The sequence below is a fragment of the Cyprinus carpio genome, chromosome B20, assembly GCF_018340385.1.
Source record: "Cyprinus carpio isolate SPL01 chromosome B20, ASM1834038v1, whole genome shotgun sequence".
Lineage (NCBI taxonomy): Eukaryota > Metazoa > Chordata > Actinopteri > Cypriniformes > Cyprinidae > Cyprinus > Cyprinus carpio.
Genome location: NC_056616.1, coordinates 23021645 through 23029964, shown reverse-complemented (window position 1 = coordinate 23029964; position 8320 = coordinate 23021645).

The window sequence follows — 8320 nt, the reverse complement described above, 5'->3', positions numbered from 1 at the left end:
AGAAGAGCGCGCGTCGGCTCGAGACAGGTGAGGCCTGCTGAAGCTCACGGTGGCGCGAGGCCCGCGGAAGCGCCTCTGCGCTGCACTGATACTGTCAATACTGTTCAGAACGGCTGTTTACAATCGTTTTACCGGGAAATGTACCAGGAGAACCAGTAAAAAAATCAATTAACGTGGAGAAAAAAAGAGCGTGCGTTCAATATTACTGGGGCAACAGCGACATCTGCTGAGAACTCATCAATCTCCCTTTACCATAATGCCCACAGTTCCCTTTATTACAGTATAACTGTGGTAATTTTGTATGATTTAATTCTATAATAAGATATGTTGTTAAATGAAATGACACAGATTCTAAAAGCTTCTTATCTGTTGAAAGGAGATCCCATATTAAATCTTTATAAAGCAGACTTATCAATACAGCATTTTAGGCATGCTAAATTACACCATACAGTGCAAATGATGGAGAGAACATCACTTTAACCTGCTCATTACTGTCATGCCCTACAGGCATATGTGTAAACACCATACATGAAGGCATAACGTCTTGTTTTGGGATTCTACCTTGATAAAATAAGCAAAATTTAAACATTTTGTTGCAAATTTTCATTAATGTGGACTGTACTGTATACATATTTAAATATATTTCTTTAGTACTGTCTGCTTCTGGTGCATGGTAGAAACAAACATTTCCCGTTGGGTTTAAATCCCTGGTAAATTTCTCCAAATGTGCCACCCAGGATCACGTGATCATAAACAGCAACATTTTTTTTTATTATGATAGCACTCATAACAAAGTAAAAGGGCACAATGCAACATAAAACCACTGATTATCTTCTGCTCACCATAGTAACTAATAATAGAGGACACTAATATTTACTGTAAAGCTGCTTTGAAGCCATTTGTATTATATAAATTGTATTATATAGGAAGCTTGAGAGACACTTTTGCTGTTGTGGAGAAGATTTCATTAATACAGTCAGAAGAAAAATAAATGATCATAGTTGCAATTCATTTAGTTAACAACGCAGCCTACATATAAACCAGGAATCATTCACAGAGAGCCACTAAAAGATTCATTTGATAAAACGGTGTGTTCTTAAAGTTGTGAAGTGAATAACATTATTTACATCTGAGATGTGTGTAATGTGATTATTTACACATATGCATTTTTACGTGTGTGTGTGTGTGTGTGTGTGTGTGTGTGTGTGTGTGTGTGTGTGTGTGTAACACATGTAAGGTGTTGTTTTGATTGTGAGAGATGCTAAAGAGTGACTTTCCTGTTGGTTGTGTGTTCATGTGCACATTCTGGCTGGTGTGTGTGTGTGTGTTTGAGTAATGGTACCTGTCTGGAATGATTGACTCTCAGGAGACAGATGAGTGGTGTCAGGCTGTCAGCGTGAACTCTATCACACCAGCGCGTCTCTTTCAGACGCAGAGAACAGAGAGGAGAGACAGACAGACTGAAGGAGTGCAGCTCTGTATCTCTGTTTGCTTTTTGCTCTGCTCGCGATCTTTTCCCTCCAGCCCTGCACATTAAACAATTTACCCAAACTTTCCTCGCAGTGCTGGAGCGAACACAGGCGCTAAATGTTTTAGCTCGACAGTAAACAGGATCTCAGATCAGATTTTAAACTCATTTAAATTCACATTCTGTACTTGCACTGTGCGGCAGGCACTAATAATATGCTAAAAACATCAGATATTCAAAACAGCTCAAAACACTTTTAAAATTATTCATTTCTGACAGCGAGAAAACAAAGGCTGTGAAGAGCGATGACAGCGGATGGAGGGATGAACTCGAGAGATGGTGGAGCGAGGTGGAGGCCAGGCGATGAGGGGTGAACGGTCAGACGGCCCGGAGCAGACGATGCTCTGAATGAACAGGACTGTCTCAACAGAGGGTACGGACGGGTCAGAACCACAGGGACACATGGAGAGACACAGAGAGAGAATCTTTATCTTTAATACTGCTACTTCTAGCACCTAATTATTTTTGGTCTTTTTTTTTTCTGTAATGATGCTTTACCAAAACAGTATATAAAACAATCATGCCAGTAAATAGAATAGAGAGTGAGAGTCAGGACCACAAATCAGAAAATGACATGAACAGACAGACAGACAGACAGACAGACAGATAGATAGATAGATAGATAGATAGATAGATAGATAGATAGATAGACAGACAGACAGACAGACAGACAGACAGATAGATAGATTTTAATAGATTTTTGTGTAAAATGTAAACATTCATTGCAATTAAATGAGTCTAGAAAGAGATAGATAAACTGAACAGCACGATAAATAGAATGATAGAACCATAGAAACACAGACAGACAGACAGACAGATAGATAGATAGATAGATAGATAGATAGATAGATAGATAGATAGATAGATAGATAGATAGATAGATAGATAGATAGATAGATAGATAGATAGATATGTGAAAGCACGCACGTGTAGAGATTTACCGCTGATTACAGAACCAGCTTTACTGACAAGATGCGCATTAAATATCGGATTCGATTTATCGTGAAGCCCTAACAGATAGACAGACAGACAGATGGACGGACAGACAGACAGAGACTGAGAGACAGACAGACAGACAGACAGACAGACAGAGACTGAGAGACAGACAGACAGACAGACAGACAGACAGACAGACAGACAGACAGACAGACAGACAGATAGATAGATAGATAGATAGATAGATAGATAGATAGATAGATAGATAGATAGATAGATAGATAGATAGATAGATTATCTTAAATTGCAGCCAATCTTAAATATTATTTCTCTAATTTTGTCATAACTTGTCTTTGTTTAAAATCTTAGGATTTGAAATCCTAAATCTGTTTATTTCAAGGTTCATATTAAAAAATCTCTGATTTCCAACGTGGTCTCAGACCTTTGGATACCACTGTATAATGTGACTTCTTAAGAGAGACGGAGAAATGGAGAAAATGTGGGGAATATAGGAAGGGTTTTGACTTAACAGAGTACGGCAAGGTTACAGGAGTGATGGAGAAGTGTATTTGAGAGCTAAAGTGTGTGTGAGGGAGAAAGAGAGCAGCTCTGAGACTAATTAAACGAGCAGAAGGCAGAGAGTGTTCTGAAGAGAAGCCATCGCTGGGCCGGGACTGAGATAATGATGGAAAAAAGGATTTAGTCTATCCACCATCGCTCCATCCTCTCCTCCCTTTCCCTCGTTATTGAGCAGGTGTCTGTGTCCTAGCTCAGTGTGTGTATGTGTGCGCACGTGTCCCGACGGAGGCTTTCACAGATCTCGGCTCTTGTGACTGTATCTCCTTCACCGGTGCTCAAACTCCCATTTACTGACAGATACTGTATGTACAACATAAACCACAACCAACCAGCAGTTCACACATAAAATCATCTCAAGCAGTGCTGCGGAAGCTACTTTGAGGATGATTTCACACTACAGCTTTAGGACTTGAGGTCAGCTCGTTTGGTTTGAAGTGAAAGTGCTTTTTTGGTGCATCTGAGCTTGCATAAAAACTTTTGAAGTTTGGTATGGTTTACAGTTGGCTTAAATGCAATCCATCCTCAAGTATAGAAACGTACCACTATGTATGACTGAATGCTTAATTGCATGTTCCAGGTCACATTTATTATCGCAAAAATACACATTTTACTATAATAGGGCATTTCTGAAAGCTGCATGTCAAATAAATTGCCCTCCTGCAATACATCAGCAGCAGAAAAATGCTAGTGCGCATAAAGTTCCGGTGGTAAATTTATTTTAACGGACAGAATATCAATCAAAAAATCCAGAAAAAACACATTATATAAAGGTTAGAAATTGATTTGCATTTCAGTGAGTGAAATAAGTATTTGATCCCCTACCAACCAGAAAGAATTCTGTCTCCCAGAGATTGGTTATGTGCCCATGTGGAACACAGATTAGTCTCAAGAAAGCACATATACTGCACTAACTTCAACTCGTTAGGTGTATAAGACACCTGTCCAAACACTCTGTATCTTCCATTCAATCCTCTCCCACCACCATGGGCAAGAACAAAGAGCTGTCAAAGGATGTCAGAGACAAGATTGTAGATCTGCACAAGGCTTGAATGGGCTACAAGACCATCAGCAAGAAGCTTTGTGAGAAGGAGACAACTGTTAGTGCGATTATTCGGAAATGGAAGAAATACAAAACAACCATCAGTCGGCTTCGGTCTGAAGCTCCGTGCAAGATCTTGCCTCATGGGGTAAGGATGATCATGAGAAAGGTGAGGGATCAGCCCAGAACTAAATGAGAGGAGTTGGTTAGTGATCTTAAGCAAGTTGGGACCACAGTCTCCAAGCAAAACATTGATAACACACTACGCAGCAATGAACTGAAACCCTGCAGCGCCCGCAAGGTCCCCCTGCTCAAGATGGCACATATACAGGCCCGTTTAAAGTTTGCCAAAGAACATCTAAATGATTCAGAGAAGGCTTGGGAGAAAGTGCTGTGGTCAGATGAGACCAAAATTGAGCTCTTTGGCATTATCTCGACTCGCCATGTTTGGAGGGAGAGAAATGCTGACTATGACCCTGAGAAGACCATCCCTACAGTCAAGCACAGAGGTGGAAACATTGTGCTTTGGGGCTGTTTTTCTGCTAAGGGTACAGGACGACTTCACCGCATTGAGGGGCAAATGGACGGGGCCATGTACTGTAAAAACTTGGATGAGAAGCTCCTTCCCTCAGCCAGAACACTGAAGATGTGTCATGGATGGGTCTTTCAGCATGACAATGACCCAAAACATTCTGCCAAGGCAACAAAGGAGTGGCTCAAGAAGAAGCACATTAATGTCATGGAGGGGTCTAGCCAGTCTCCAGACCTAAGTCCTATAGAAAATCTGTGGAGGGAGCTGAAATTTTGAGTTGCCAAATGACAACCAAGAAACCATAAGGGTTTAGAGAGTATATGTAAAGAGGAGTGGATCAAAATCCCTCCTGAGATGTGTGCAAACCTGGTGACCAACTACAAGAAACGTCTTACCTCTGTGCTTGCCTACAAGGGTTTCTGCACTAAGTAGTAAGTCATGTTTTTCTTGGGGATCAAATACTTATTTCACTCACTTAAATGCAAGTCAATTTCTGACCTTTATACAATGTGTTTTGGTTGATATTTTGTCTCTATACGTTAAAATAAACCTACCATAAGAATTACAGACCCTTAATTTCTTTGAAAGTGGGCAAACTTACAAAATCAGCAGGGGATCAAATAAATATTTTCCCAACTGTACATACATATATATACATAAAATTTAATTATAATCTCAGTTATGGTGACAATAACAAACGTTAACACTGAATGTACAATATACACTACTAAAGAAACTAAAAACCGAACTGAAAAAATTCTGAATTAAAAACGAAATATTTACACTACTATTTAAAGGTTTGAGGTCAGTAAGATTTTAAGAAATTAATACTTTTATTCAACAAGGGTCCATTAAATAAAAAAAAAAGCCATAGTAAAGATACAAAAGATTTATTACAAATAAATGCTGTTCTTTTTGACTTTCTATTTATTAAATAATCCTGGGGAAAAAAACATGTTTTCAACATTGATAATAATCAGAAATGTTTCAAGAGCAGCAAATCAACATATTAGAATGATTTCTGGAGGATCATGTGACACTAAAGACTAGAGTAATGATGATGAAAATTCAGCTTTGCATCAAAGGAATAAAATACATTTTAAAATCATTCAAATATTAAACAGTTATTTTTGAATTGTAAATAATATTTTATAATAATTCTGATTTTACTGTATTTTTTATCCAATAAATATCCTTTTATCCTTGGTGAGCTGAAGAGATCTCTTTCAAAAATCTTACTGACCACAAACTTGTGTACATGTTGCTACCAAAAAAAGTAAAATGGCACACTGGCACCATAATAAACTGTTTCACCAAAACCAACTGAAATGAATAATAAGATTTCCCAACACTTCTTGAGAGTACAAAGAACATTCAACAAGAGTATGTTTCATATAATGTAACGTGAAGACATACAGCAATGAAAACTGTGTTTTGCCACATTACATCACTACTAAAAATAGCTTGTTTCTAAAAAAGAAACAGCTGAGCTACTGTCACACCACTAAACAAATGCAGTTAAAACAGTAGCATGGTTATTTTCATTTGGCTGTTCCCAACGCTGGCCTCAACATGTTCAGCAACAAACAACGCCCCGTTCTTATACTTCTGTTACTGAAAACAAATTTATACTCATATAACAGTGTCACCGTCCTCCTGACAGGTGTCGTTGTGCTATCTAAAATCATTTTACATTCTCTACAAACAGAAAAGGACTAGACTGGCACAGGTGTCTCATTCAGGCCAGATAAGGCTTGAAACAAATCGAGTGTTTTTAGTATTGCCATATTTCAATTGTGTTCTGCAGTCACAGAGCAAATAAACCCTGCTGTCTGTCCGTTTCCTCCTGTTAATCACCCTCAGCAGAGCTCCTCATGACGGCTGCTCCTGCGTCTACTTCTGCTTTTCATAAAATCTTATTAACAGCAAACCTGCTGTCATTCGTTCATTCTCCTGGCGCAGACGGGCTGCCCTTCTCAAATCCTGAACGGTATTGTCTGTATAATAGCCCCACAGGGCCACAAAACCTAGTGCTCATTCATTTACACCTTCTCTGTGCCTGCTGCCTGATAATGTCTAGATGGTAAACTTCATTTGAAGTTGCTGTAAAATCTTTCACAAATGAGGGTCTACGACCTGATGCCTGTGTTAGGCCACAAACACAGTCTGAACAACTGCTCCCTTTTTTTTTTTTGAAGCCATGAAGTCATGATTGATATTTAAAGTGTCCAACAACCTCCCCAAAAATCTAGGTCAGTTTAAGATTTGTAAATTAAGATTTGTAATTTTTTATTTAAATCTCTTCTTCTCACCAAAGCTTAGTAATACAGTAAAATTAGTAATATTGAGAAATATTATTACAATTCTATGTGAATGTTTTAAAATGTACTGTAATTTATTGCTGTGATCAAAGCTGAATTTTCAAAGCTGATTTTTAGATGAGCAGAAAGTTCAAAAGCTTCTTTATATATCGCTTACTTTAGTGGGGGCAAAACAATTACTGGTTACCATAGCAGCCCATTAATTTATATATTAAAAATAACAGGATTTTTTTTATAGATTTGGCTTTTTAAAAAATATAAGCATGCCTAAACATTGTTATGCATTTTTAACAATGAATAAAATAAGCTCTAATAAGACAGTGGAATCAAGAAATTCAGTGACAACATGATAAGAGAAGCCTGTGGAAAGCAACATCTAAACATGCGTATGTCTAGAGCAGATCTTGTTTTGCAGATTATATTACAGGTAAAATAATAAATAAGAAAATTCAGTCTCTTATCACCTTGTCAGTGATCCGCTTGCATTCACAGTCTTCTTTTAGCATATTTTATTCAACTGACTGCTGAAGTAAAAAAGCAGTTGTTGCTTTTTCAGCCTTATTTGAGCTATAAAAAACAGACATAACTTTTTGTTTGTCTTTTTAAAAATAGTTAAATCTATCAAATTTCCTCAACTTTCCCTCTTTTAAAAAACAGGGAAAGTTGGCGAAATGAAGAAAACTTAATCTGAAAGCAAAATGCATCAAGAAAAACAGACTGTACCTTCCAGCTTAAATGTGCAGCGCTTTCCGTTTGGCTTGTTTTGTCACATTTTGGCTTCCAGTACAGAAACTGATGAGGAATCATTACTGAAAGAGATAAATTGGCATACATGACTTCAAATTTCTATAATATACAACTAAATAAAGATAATGCACATAAAATGAACCAGTTAAAAACCTCTGGAGTAATTCTTCTTCAGACAAACTTACTGAAGCAGCCTGGAAACTTGAATTTGTTTTCTGGTGGACTGATAAAGATCCATCCGACTCCTAAAAAATAATGTAAAATTAAGTGTTTTTTATTATTATTGAAATACCATTGTAGTTTTTATGAATATATTTTAAATTAGTTTTTATCTTTATAGTTTAATTTTAATTTTATTTACATTTTGTCATTTGCTAAACCCACACAGAGAAATTTTGGTCAGATGTTTTTTAATATTCATCTAATCTCATTTTGTAAATGACTTTTCTTTCTGTTTTAAAGATGTCTTTTTTGGATTGGTAGGCTAACCACAAATTAATTTATGGTTTACACTGACCATAGTTGTTACATTTTTATGCTACTATATTAAAAGCATGGCTAATTTTCTTAAGGGATTTGTATTTGTGTATTCTTTCTTTTGTTTTTTATAACTACTGCCTTATGGTTTGATGTTTTGT